The sequence below is a fragment of the Lutra lutra genome, chromosome 2 (assembly GCF_902655055.1).
Source record: "Lutra lutra chromosome 2, mLutLut1.2, whole genome shotgun sequence".
In the NCBI taxonomy this organism is placed as follows: domain Eukaryota; kingdom Metazoa; phylum Chordata; class Mammalia; order Carnivora; family Mustelidae; genus Lutra; species Lutra lutra.
In genome coordinates this window covers 158,999,214-159,012,344 of record NC_062279.1, presented here as the reverse complement: position 1 = coordinate 159,012,344, position 13,131 = coordinate 158,999,214, and the positions used below count along the sequence as shown (strand labels likewise).

Below are 13,131 nucleotides of genomic sequence, written 5' to 3'. Positions count from 1 at the left end.
CAAGTCCCTGTACAGGAATTTCACCAAATGCAAAGTCCTCATTAAAACAAGGTGATGTGGCAGAGTTGGTGGGCAAAACATCAATTGACGCACTGGAACTAAGGCCCACCACCCAGAATTTTCTCTGCAGAGCTGAATGAAGGGATGCATCAAGAACTGGGGACACATTGGCAAACAAACTGCTAATATTTAGGACAGAATGTGCATGTCGCCGATGGCGTGCTGACTTAAATGTGATTTTAATACAAAGGTTTCTCAGATTGATGAGAAGTTTTGCCATCTAGTTAATACTTACTCTTACTTGCTAGGAAGAATTAATTTAGAAAAGAACACTTGATTTTCATTTGCCGGAAACCAAAGAATAAACTGGGACAGAGTATGCTAAAACAGGCCCTGACAGACTTTCTCTTTCTCCGTAAAGGGCCAGATAGTAAATATTTTAGGCTTTCTTGGCCACGACAGCCTCTGTTGACACTACTCAACTCTGCCGTCATCGCAGGAAAGCTGCCACAGACAGTATGTGAACAAATGGGCATGGTCGTTTGCCAAAAATATTTTAAAAACATGGAAATTTATGTTTGGTGGAATTTTCATGTATCATAAAATACCATTCTTTTGATTTTTTTTTTTTTTCCCAACCATTAAAAATATAAACACCATTCTTAGAAGCCCACAGGCTGTCCAGACAGGTGGTGGGTTGGATTGGGCCACCCCTTGGCCTAGAACTTCAGCGAACATGGGAGTAACCAGTTTTCATTAGCAGGATAAATGAAGCAAAGCACCAAAAGGGACTTATGAGGAGTTAGCATAACTGATTTTAGCTTATCACAGGTGGTCCTAAATTTTTAGAACATGTGCCTATCAAAGTGTCTCAGAAGCTTAGCCTAGCCATATTGTCTGTTTTTTTTTTTTTTTTTTAAAGATTTTATTTATTTGACAGAGAGATAGAGAGCACAAGTAGGCAGAACTGCAGGCAGAGGGAGAGGGAGAAGCAGGCTCCCCATTGAGCAGGGAGCCCAGTTCGGGGCTCTGTCCCAGGACCCTGGGATCATGACCCGAGCTGAAGGTAGCCGCTTAACTGACTGAGCCACCCAGGCGCCCCTTTTGTATTTGATAAAGATGTAGCAATAACAAGTATTACTCTACATAATAAATCTAATGCAGAATCAGTTTGTGTTACTACAGTTTCTGTTGCTTGAGCAAATCAGAGATGTCGAGAGATGGAGAATTTTAAAATGTAAATGCATACCTTCAGTCCTTAGTATGTCTCTGATCTTTCTGTGTGAGTGCCTGAAGAGCATTCTCTCTTCCCATTTTGCAGCCCCTCAACTGCTGTCCCATTTTGTGGGTCCTGTATTTCATCAGGACCAATCCTCTATTCCTGGAATCAACCTAAATATCCAGTCATTAAGTTTCACAAATAATAGTGCAATGAATAATTTTGTTGTATAAATATATAATTGCATAATTTAATATATAACATGTATATAGCACAATTGCAAATTTGTTTTTGGGATAAATTTTCAGAAGGAGAATTAATGGATCAAAGGTTGTAAATGCATTTGTGCTTCTGTCTTCCATAATGATTATATTGATAGCAGAATATGAGTGGTGGTTTCCCTCTGATTATAAAATGTGTTATCACGTTTTTCTTGCACTCCTTAAGTGAATTATGGTATCTTGTTTTAGTTTTAACTTGCATTTCTCTCATGATTGTGGTTGTATATCCCTTCATATGATTATGATCCATTTGTGTTTACTTTCACTGAACTGTCTTTTTATGGCCTTTGCTAGTTTTTCTACTGGGGATTTTTTTTTAAAGCGCTCTTTATATATTTGGGAAATGAGGCCTTTGTTTTTGGTAATAGTCATAAGTATTTGTTGTTTATCTTCTAACATGGTTTATGATTTTAAAAGTGTAATCCTCTTTACTCCTTAGTTCTAGGAAATCTTTAGTTATTGTAGCTTCTAAATCTGTCTGCCTTTCATTTTCTCTTTTTTTTTTTGTCTGTACGAGACTGCCCTTGTTTTAAATATGGCACTCTCTTAGTCTTCCCCCTTTCTTTTCTGAGGATACTTGTCACTGGATTTAAGGCCCACACTAATTGAGGATGATCTCATCTCAAAACTTTGAGCTTCATTACATCTGCAAATATCCTTTTCTCGTTAAGGTCATAGTCCTGGGTTCTGGCTGGACATATCTTTTGGAGTCCCACCATTCGAGCCATTGTAAGAGCACTATTTGATTGTTTTTCTTATTTTCTTCTCCAGGGGTCGACTTCAAGAATTATATTACTGGGGCGCCTGGGTGGCTCAGCGGGTTAAAGCCTCAGGTCGTGATCCCAGGACCCTGGGATTGAGCCTTATATTGGGCTCTCTGCTCGGCAAGAAGCCTACTTCCTCCTCTCTCTCTGCCTGCCTCTCTGTCTACTTGTGATTTCTGCCAAATAAATAAATAAAATCTTTTAAAAATTATATTACTAATCTTTGATTTGAATATTTAGAGCTCCTGACATGTATTTTCAATTCCTCTCTAAAGGAAAATTATTCTGTGCCTTCTGCCATCCAGGGTGCGGGTGCTGTGCCTAGCATTCCATTCTGGGATTTGCAAGAGCAAGTGACTGAGAACTTGTAATACTTAATTTTTTCTGCTCCATAAACTTTTGATTTTTTTTAAAACATGTACATTAGGTCTTATTCCTTTTTTCATGTTTCAGCCAAAATGATATATTGAACTAACTTGATACTGTGTTAAATGTAATAATGGACGTCAAAGTCTTCTTACCGTGTTTAAATTCAAGAGGCAGGAGCCCAGCATTGCGTTCCTAAGCATTGTCTATAGATCAGGTGGTGTTAAAACGTCGCTAGTCGAGAACAGAAATGGGTATACATGAGCTTTATAACTTTGGTCAAGTTTTATACTTTACATTCAGTTACGTCCTAGAAAGTTTGAAATTTCAAAGATGTCAGCAAAAATATTGATTAGAATGGGTTTTAGGTTTATAATGATACGTGAGATTATGCATTTGCTCGCTCCACAGTCTCCGGTCTCAAAATTGAGTATAAAAACTGTCTGCAGAGTAGATTTATTCATACCGATCCTGTTTTCTTGCACAAAATCCTTAAACACACCAAGTAATGGATAGACTGAATATATTAACATGAGGTTGTAAACTGTATTTTTAAGGTTATAGTTATAACTTTTTAAGTGTGATGAAATGTCTTCCTTTTTACTCTTCTCAATAAAATCTATCATTTATTGTACTAAAGCCTTTATGACTGAGCCAACGACAGTCCTTTTGCTGCAACAGTACCGAGTGTAATTCAGCTGGCGCCCTGACAGTTTTTCATAAGCTCCCTCCATATTTGGGGATCATTCTTCACCATACACAGGGCAGTCCTGTCACTGAGTCTGTTACCTGGTAGCCTGCATAGTTTTCCTTTGTTTCTTTAGTTCTCGGTTTATCGGTGATCAATTCTCAGTCACCATCAGGTTCGGCAGTTTTGCTCATGAGAATATGAATACAGAAAATTACAAGAAGCTACAAGGGAACTTGGTGGTCATTCTGGTCTGATTTTTTCCATCTTGAAAGTGGCGACATTGAAGTCAAACTAGAGAGGTGACCTAAATCACTTACCCATGGGGCGGGGGAGTCTCTGTTAAAACCTGAGCTTTGGATTTCCACACCATTGTTCATTCCTCTACTTTTAGTGTCTATTCATAGTGCCTGTTAAGTTGTAAACTGTAGCTGCATAAACATTTCTTGAATATAAATAAATGTGAGCCTTTAATCTCAAAACTTAAAGTATTCCTTCAGTGTTTATTTCTAAGGTAGAATTATATGTAAAATTAACTCAATTTCAAACTCTCCCTGGTTAGGAAGTTTCTTAGGTTTTTAATCATCAGGAGAGAAAATATTTAAATAGTAAGAATTGTCTGCTAGATATTTCAAAAGGCACGACAAGATTATAGAGAGTAAGAGAAACTCATAGAAGCCTCATCACCAAGGTATTGATCCATTAGGGTGTGTTTTTTCCCAGTCTTTTTTAGTTGGGTTTTTTTTTTTTTAATTTTAAGTTTTTTATTTTTTATCTCTGCAGAGATTCTTTCAATCAGTGATACCAATTTTGTTTGCCTCTGAATTAAGTGCAAGCATTTTCCTTTTTATCAACTTTCCTCTGAAAGAATCCTTTTTTAATGGACATATGAAGGTTTGTTTGAATGTACCATCATTTTACTCTTCCTCTTACATAGTGCTGAAATAAGGTCACGGGGTATCCTTCTTGTCAGACTTGGGGACGTGTTTAGGGACGACGTTCTGAGGAGCAGGGTGAGAGGGTCTTGAGGATACACTGAGGGGCTGCTTGAGAAAGCTTATTTCAGTGACCTTGGTGGCTGTGAAGGAGAATGAGTTTGCTTTTGCCAGAGCCAACCACCTCATTTGTAAAAACCTTTGTAATTTTGATTAGAGAAAAAGGTATTGTATTGTAACTGTAGTATTTTCGACCACCATGTTTTCTGTTTTCTTGGTGCCAGTGGTCAACAACGCCCTGTCCTTGTTTTAGCCATGTCTTGGGGGAGAGGCAAGATATTACATGGTAATATACTTGGATTGCAAGAAACATAAAATGAGAGAGGATGTATGTCTTAGAACCAAAGAAACAGAATCTGAAAGTTAATGAATACTCATTTTCCTAATTTCTTTCTAGTGTTTATGAGGTAGATATTATTTTTCCTGTTTTATGAATGAGGAACACTTACAGAGAGGTGGAGGGAGTGGCCAAGATCTATGGAACTTGAAAGCAGGAGAGCTGAGCTCAAACACAGGTATCCTTGACTCGAGAAGCTCCTAATAATCATCCCACAAAAAAGGCTCTGAAAGGTGAATGGGTCTGAACAGAGATGTTGTTTTTTGATTCCACTCATATCAAAAGAAATTCAGATGTCAAATGGCTGTTTTTGTTTGAAGACAAATAATTAAAGGTTCTTCGTTTAGAATAATGAAAGTAGAGAAACTAAAAATGAATACCTGAACTCCGAGGACCTAGAGGCATTCTGTTATTTGTATATACATAGAATTGCTGTGTTGCACCGTATGGGGGGAGGAGGGCCCTGTGCAACTTTGTACCCCGTGTGGAGGGCGCCCCTGAAGTGCATCATGGTGTGTGATGCAGAGCTTTCTGCCCACGAGGCCAGCAGCGTGTCTCTGACATACGATGATGTATGTTGCACGGGAGGTTTGTGGTCGAGATTTTCTGGCTTTGTGATCTGGTTCTGGCATTTGCTCCGGTCACCTTGGGCCGTTAACCTAATTAATTCTTCTCTGCCTTGGTTTTCTCATTTTCTTTCTTTCTTTTTTTTTTTTTTTTTTAATTTTTTAAGTTTATTTTCAGCGTAACAGTATTCATTGTTTTTGCACCACACCCAGTGCTCCATGCAATCCGTGCCCTCTCTAATACCCACCACCTGGTTCCCCCAACCTCCCACCCCCAACCCCTTCAAAACCCTCAGATTGTTTCTCAGAGTCCACAGTCTCTCATGGTTCACCTCCCCTTCCAATTTCCCTCAATTCCCTTCTCCTCTCTAACTCCCCTTGTCCTCCATGCTATTTGTTATGCTCCACAAATAAGTGAAACCATATGATAATTGACTCTCTCCGCTTGACTTATTTCACTCAGCATAATCTCTTCCAGTCCCGTCCATGTTGCTACAAAAGCTGGGTATTCATCCTTTCTGATGGAGGCATAATACTCCATAGTGTATATGGACCACATCTTCCTTATCCATTTGTCCATTGAAGGGCATCTTGGTTCTTTCCACAGTTTGGCAACCGTGGCCATTGCTGCTATAAACATTGGGGTCCAGATGGCCCTTCTTTTCACTCCATCTGTATCTTTGGGGTAAATAGCCAGTAGTGCAATTGCAGGGTCATAGGGAAGCTCTATTTTTAATTTCTTGAGGAATCTCCACACTGTTCTCCAAAGTGGCTGCACCAACTTGCATTCCCACCAACAGTGTAAGAGGGTTCCCCTTTCTCCACATCCCCTCCAACACATGTTGTTTCCTGCCTTGCTCATTTTGGCCATTCTAACTGGTGTAAGGTGATATCTCAATGTGGTTTTAATTTGAATCTCCCTGATGGCTAGTGATGATGAACATTTTTTCATGTGTCTGATAGCCATTTGTATGTCTTCATTGGAGAAGTGTCTGTTCATATCTTCTGCCCATTTTTTGATATGATTATCTGTTTTGTGTGTGTTGAGTTTGAGGAGTTCTTTATAGATCCTGGATATCAACCTTTTGTCTGTACTGTCATTTGCAAATATCTTCTCCCATTCTGTGGGTTGCCTCTTTGTTTTTTTGACTGTTTCCTTTGCTGTGCAGAAGCTTTTGATTTTGATGAAGTCCCAAAAGTTCATTTTCGTTTTTGTTTCCTTTGCCTTTGGAGACATATCTTGAAAGAAGTTGCTGTGGCTGATATCGAAGAGGTTACTGCCTATATTCTCCTCTAGGATTCTGATGGATTCCTGTCTCACTTTGAGGTCTTTTATCCATTTTAAGTTTATTTTTGTGTACGGTGTAAGAGAATGGTCGAGTTTCATTCTTCTACATATAGCTATCCAGTTTTCCCAGCACCATTTATTGAAGAGACTGTCTTTTTTCCACTGTATATTTTTTCCTGTTTTGTCGAAGATTAATTGACCATAGAGTTGAGGGTCCATATCTGGGCTCTCTACTCTGTTCCACTGGTCTATGTGTCTGTTTTTATGCCAGTACCATGCTGTCTTGGTGATCACAGCTTTGTAGTAAAGCTTGAAATCAGGTAACGTGATGCCCCCAGTTTTATTTTTGTTTTTCAACATTTCCTTAGCGATTTGGGGTCTCTTCTGATTCCATACAAATTTTTGGATTATTTGCTCCAGCTCTTTGAAAAATACCGGTGGAATTTTGATTGGAATGGCATTAAAAGTATAGATTGCTCTAGGCAGTATAGACATTTTAACAATGTTTATTCTTCTGACCCAAGAGCATGGAATGGTCTTCCATCTTTTTGTGTCTTCTTCAATTTCTTTCATGGGTGTTCTGTAGTTCCTCAAGTACAGATCCTTTACCTCTTTGGTTAGGTTTATTCCCAGGTATCATATGGTTCTTGGTGCTATAGTAAATGGAATCGATTCTCTAATTTCCCTTTCTGCATTTTCATTGTTAGTGTATAAGAAAGCCATTGATTTCTGTACATTGACTTTGTATCCTGCCACGTTACTGAATTGCTGTGAGTTCTAGTAGTTTGGGGGTGGAGTCTTTTGGGTTTTCCATATAAAAGAATCATGTCATCTGCGAAGAGAGAGAGTTTGACTTCTTCATTGCCAATTTGGATACCGTTTATTTCTTTTTGTTGTCTGATTGCTGTTGCTAGGACTTATAATACTATGTTGAACAAGAGTGGTGAGAGTAGGCATCCTTGTCGTGTTCCTGATCTCAACAGGAAGGCTGCAAGCTTTTTCCCATTGAGGATGATATTTGCTGTGGGTTTTTCATAGATAGATTTGATGAAGTTCAGGAATGTTCCGTCTATCCCTGTACTTTGAAGCATTTTAATCAGGAACAGATGCTGGATTTTGTCAAATGCTTTTTCTGCATCAATTGAGAGGACCATGTGGTTCTTCTCTCTTCTCTTATTAATTTGTTCTATCACATTGATTGATTTGCGAATGTTGAACCATCCTTGTAGCCCAGGAATGAATCCCACCTGGTCATGGTGGATAATCTTTTTAATGTGCTGTTGGATCCTGTTTGCTAGGATCTTGTTGAGAATCTTAGCATCCATATTCATCAGTGATATTGGTCTGAAATTATCCTTTTTGGTAGGGTCTTTGCCTGGTTTGGGGATCAAGGTAATGCTGGCTTCATAGAAAGAGTCTGGAAATTTTCCTTCTGCTTCAATTTCTTGAAACAGCTTCAGGAGAATAAGTGTTATTTTTTCTTTGAAAGTTTGGTAGAATTCCCCAGGGAATCCATCAGGTCCTGGGCTCTTGTTTTTTGGGAGTTTTTTTTTTTTTTTTTAATTTTTTTTTTTTAAAGATTTTATTTATTTGACAAAGAGAGAGAGAGACATCACAAGTAGGCAGAGAAGCAGGCAGAGAGAGAGGGGGGAGGAAGCAGGCTTCCTGCAGAGCAGAGAGCCCGACGTGGGGCTCGATCCCAGGACCCTGGGACCACGACCTGAGCTGAAGGCAGAGGCTTTAACCCACTGAGCCACCCAGGTGCCCCTGGGAGGTTTTTGATCACTGCTTCAATCTCGTTATTAGATATCGGTCTATTCAGGTTGTTAATTTCTTCCTGGTTCAATTTTGGGAGTTTATAGTTTTCCAGGAATGCATCCATTTCATCTAGGTTGCTTAGTTTATTGGCATATAACTGTTGATAATAACTTCTGATGATTGTTTCTACTTCCTTGGTGTTAGTTGTGATCTCTCCCTTTTCATTCATAATTATATGAATTTGGACTTTCTCTCTTTTCTTTTGGATTAGTGTGGCCAGTGGTTTATCGATCTTATTGATTCTTTCAAAAAACCAGCTTTTAGTTTCATTGATATGTTCTACTGTATCTCTGGTTTCTACCTCATTGATCTCAGCTCTAATCTTGATGATTTCCCTTCTTATGTGTGGAGTTGGTTTGATTTGTTGTTGATTCTCCAGTTCTTTAAGGTATAGAGACAGCTGGTGTGTTCTGGATTTTTCAATTTTTTTTTGAGGGAGGCTTGGATGGCTATGTATTTCCCCCTTAGGACCGCCTTTGCTGTATCCCATAGGTTTTGGACCGAAGTGTCTTCATTCTCATTGGTTTCCATGAATTGTTTCAGTTCTTCTTTGATCTCCTGGTTGATCCAAGCATTCTTAAGCAAGGTGGTCTTTAGCTTCCAGGTGTTTGAGTTCCTTCCGAACTTTTCCTTATGATTGAGCTCAAGTTTCAAAGCACTGTGATCTGAGAATGTGCAGGGAATAATCTCAGTTTTTTGGTATTGGTTGAGTCCTGATTTGTGACCCAGTTTGTGGTCTATTCTTGAGAAGGTTCCATGTGCACTTGAGAAGAATGAGTATTCTGTTGTTTTAGGGTGGGATGTCCTGTATCTATCTATGAGGTCCATCTGGTCCACTGTGTCATTCAATGCTCTTGTTTCTTTATTGATTTTCTGCTTCAATGATCTATTTCTGAGAGAGGCATGTTAAGATCTCCTACTATTAATGTATTCATATCAATATGACTCTTTATCTTGATTAACAGTTTTCTTATGTAATTGGCTGCTCCCATATTGGGGGCATAGATATTTACAATTGTTAGATCATCTTGGTGGATAGTCCCTTTAAGAATGATGTAGTGTGGGCGCCTGGGTGGCTCTGTGGGTTAAGCTGCTGCCTTCGGCTCAGGTCATGATCTCAGGGTCCTAGGATCGAGTCCCGCATCGGGCTCTCTGCTCAGCAAGGAGCCTGCTTCCCTCTCTCTCTCTCTGCCTGCCTCTCCGTCTACTTGTGATCTCTCTCTGCCAAATAAATAAATAAAATCTTAAAAAAAAAGATTTGTAGTGTCCTTCTGTAATCTCTGACTACAGTCTTTAGTTTAAAATCTAATTTGTCTGATATGAGAATCGCTACCCCCCCCCCGCCTTCTTTGAACCATTGGCATAAGATGCTTCTCCATCCTTTCACTTTCAGTCTGGGTGTATCTTTAGGTTCAAAATGGGTCTCTTGTAGACAACATATGGATGGGTCCTGTCGTTTTAACCAATCTGCAACCCTGTGCCGTTTTATGGGCGCATTTAGGCCATTCACATTGAGAGTGATTATTGATAGATACGTTTTTATTGACATCGTGTTACCTTTGAAGTCTTTCTTTCTGTAGATTGTCTTTATATTTCCTGTTCAATGCTATTCTTAGATTTTTCCTCTTTTATAGAACCCCCCCTTAATATTCCTGCAGTGTCGGCTTGGTGTTGCCTAGTCTTTAAGCCTTGCCGGTCCTTGGAAACTCTCTATCTCTCCATCCATTTTGAATGTCAGTCTTGCTGGATAAAGTATTCTTGGCTGCATGTTCTTCTCATTAGTGCCCTAAATATATCTTGCCAGCCCTTCCTGGCTTGCCAGGTCTCTGTGGACAGGTCTGACGTGATTCTGATGGGCTTTCCTCTGTACGTAAGGAGCCTCTTTGTCCTAGCGGCTTTCAAGAGATTATATATACAATTATGATTCCTCAATTTGACTATCAGGTGCCTTGATGTTTTTCTGGAATCTATAATCTTGGGTGGAGACCATTAGACCTCTCGTACATGAACGCTGGTTCCATTCGCAAGATTGGGAAAATTTTCATGAAGAACTTGTTCCACTATATCTTCTAGACTTCTTTGTTTCTCCTCCCCTTCAGGGATTCCAATAATTCTGACGGTTGGAACATTTCATGGCATCATTTATTTTCCCTGATTCTGTTTTCGTGACTTCTAAGCTGTTTGTTCCAGGCTTCCTCCTGATCTTTTCTCTATCTGTTTGTCCTCCTAATTCTATCTTCTGTCTCAGTTACCCTAGCTTTGAGAGAATTTAGATTAGATTGGAACTCATTGAGAGCATTGTGAACCTCATCCCTGGTAGCTTTCAGCTCTGCCGTAACATTGTGAACATCAACTTTGGTCGCTTTCAGTTTGACCCTAATCAGTTCCGTTTGGTCATCCATGGCTTTCTCCAACCTAGCTATTGCCTGGATAATTGTTAGCCTGAATTCACTTTCCAACATGTCGTCTATGTTGATAGCCATTAGCTCTGTTGCAGAAGGCCCATCCTCTGTATTTTTCTTCTATTGGGCATTCCTTCTCCTAGTCATTTTGGTGAGAGATGGCTGAACGGATGTAGCTGGATGTATCGACCCTGGTGCAGTCAAGGTACACCCTGGAACGCTTCTGAGCAATCAGGATTCCCCACCCAAATGAGAGAAAAAAGAAAAGAAAAAAAGAGAGAGAGAGACAGGAAAGAAAGGGAAGATAAAAGAGAAGGTTCAGCCCAAATGGGCCCCAAGGTAAGATTTACAAAAACAGACAAACAAAAAGACTGATAAAAGAATATGACAAGAGAAAAAATTATATATATATATATATATATATATATGCAAATAAAGGAAGAACTTTGTCAAAAAGAATCCCATGTGTAAGATTTATATACTATCAGGACAAACACAAAAACACAGAAACACTGGTGGAAGAAAAAGATGGGAGAGTGGTTATAAATTCTCATTGTGGGCGAGGAAGGTTGTTTTGATTCTTCCTGGATGTATCTTGATATCTTTGTTAAAGGACTCAACTTTCCTAAGATAAAGGGGGATTAAAAATTGGTTTACCTATAGGGGTAGCATTGATTGGGGAAAGGGGATTACCTTGAAATTTAACTCTATATGAATATTAGAAAATAAAAGTAAAAAAGGAATAAACTAGACTAAACTAAAATTTAAAAAAAATTTTAAAAATAGAAATGCAAAGAAAAACACAGGTGTATGTATCAAAAAGTTCAGGTTAGAAGGTTATTTTGGAATTTGATGTACTGGACATCTTGCTGTGATGGTAAATAGGTTAAAAATTATCTATATAAAAAAATGAGCCAGAATAGTGGGAACGAATTAAAAGTAAAAATTGTCCTATGAAGTAGTGGTGGTTGTTCTCTTGTAGTCTTTTTTTTTTCCCCTTTCCTGGTGGTTTTCTGGGGGCGGGCCTGCCACGTGGGTTTTCAGTCAATGACGTTCTCTGAGTTAAGTCCTCCTGCCCCCCTCAAGGGGGTGGGCTCTGAGGAAACTGGTTTTTTCAGGTTTTTGTTCTCTGGAGGTTTTTATGTTTGTTCACTTTTTTTTTTCCTCTCTCGCCTTGTCCGCTTTTGATGGTTTTTGTAGGTTTAGAGGAAAGCAAACTGCACCCTGACCTCCCTCTCAGAGAGAAGCCTCAGTCTGGCTGCAGAGCCCAAATAAATTACCCCTTGGCCGCTGGCAGAGCAGGTTCTGAGTCGTGGTCCCTGGGGACGCAGGATTTTTTGCTTGTACGCAAAACCATGGCAGCGGCGGCTGTCTGGGCAGCTCTGGACGGCCAGAGAGGTTCCAAGCAGCGATCACACACTGAGATTTTCCCGCTGGCCGGGGCTGGGAGTGCCTGGTCTTTCCGGGTCCAAGAGCACTGGGCTGGTGCCTGTGTGCACCTCTCTTGGGGGGGGGGGGCGCGGGGCGCCACTCCGACTCTGATAGCACTGCAGGGCACTCGCGTGGGGCTTCAAAAAGGCTGTGCTTTGCGCTGGCGAGGCTCCCAGCCCCTCACAGGAGCCGGACCCCACGTGCTCTCAGGCGCGCTGGTGGCTCAGGGACCAAGACCTGGTTTCTCCACCGCATTCTCTCTGGCTCTGCACCAGGGGTGGCTTTCCTGGGTCCGGGGACTTAAGCCCCTGTCCCTAGCCGCCCCGATTCCCACAATTTCCCCCCCCCACCCCCCACGATCTTTGCTCTTTTGGAGTGCTTTCAACCAGTCTCCAAGTTAATGCTGGTCCTCAGAGGCAGGGCACTCTCGCAGGGGTATTACTTTCCAACTGGTCACCTCTGGTGGCTCCCTCCCCCTTTTGATTATCTTCCGATATCAGTCCGACATTCCCACTCCGCTTTACCTGCCCACTGGCAGTCTTCTGCTCCTGTAGAGATCCAGACGTGTATAATTCTGATCTCAGGCTGATTTCGTGGGTGATCGGAGTTCTTTGGAAGGTAATCAGCTCACTTTAGGGTACAGGTTGAAAGGGCGCCTCCTCCTACTTCCCCGCCATCTTGTCTCCCCTCCAAAATTTTTAAAAGTTTTATTTATTTATTTGACAGACAGAGATCACAAGTAGGCAGAGAGACAGGCAGAGAGAGAAGGGGAAGCAGGCTCCCCACTGAGCAGAGAGCAGGATGCTGGGCTCAATCCCAGGACCCTGGGATCATGACCTGAGCCAAAGGCAGAGTGGTTTTCTCATTTTCTTGTCATGATGTCCGAATCAGGTAGCTTTAGCACGTTGACTTTATGGAGAATCTTCATTGGTGCTTTAGCTGCAAGGGGCTCATAGCTACAATGCCTAGAGGGGGA

General features: G+C 40.7%; 1 protein-coding gene across 1 annotated transcript in view; it reads left to right on the top strand.

Moving 5' to 3' along the window:
* Positions 1-13,131, top strand: part of ADGRA3 (adhesion G protein-coupled receptor A3) — a 132,252-nt gene that overhangs the window by 32,404 nt on the left and 86,717 nt on the right. The window lies entirely within an intron of this gene.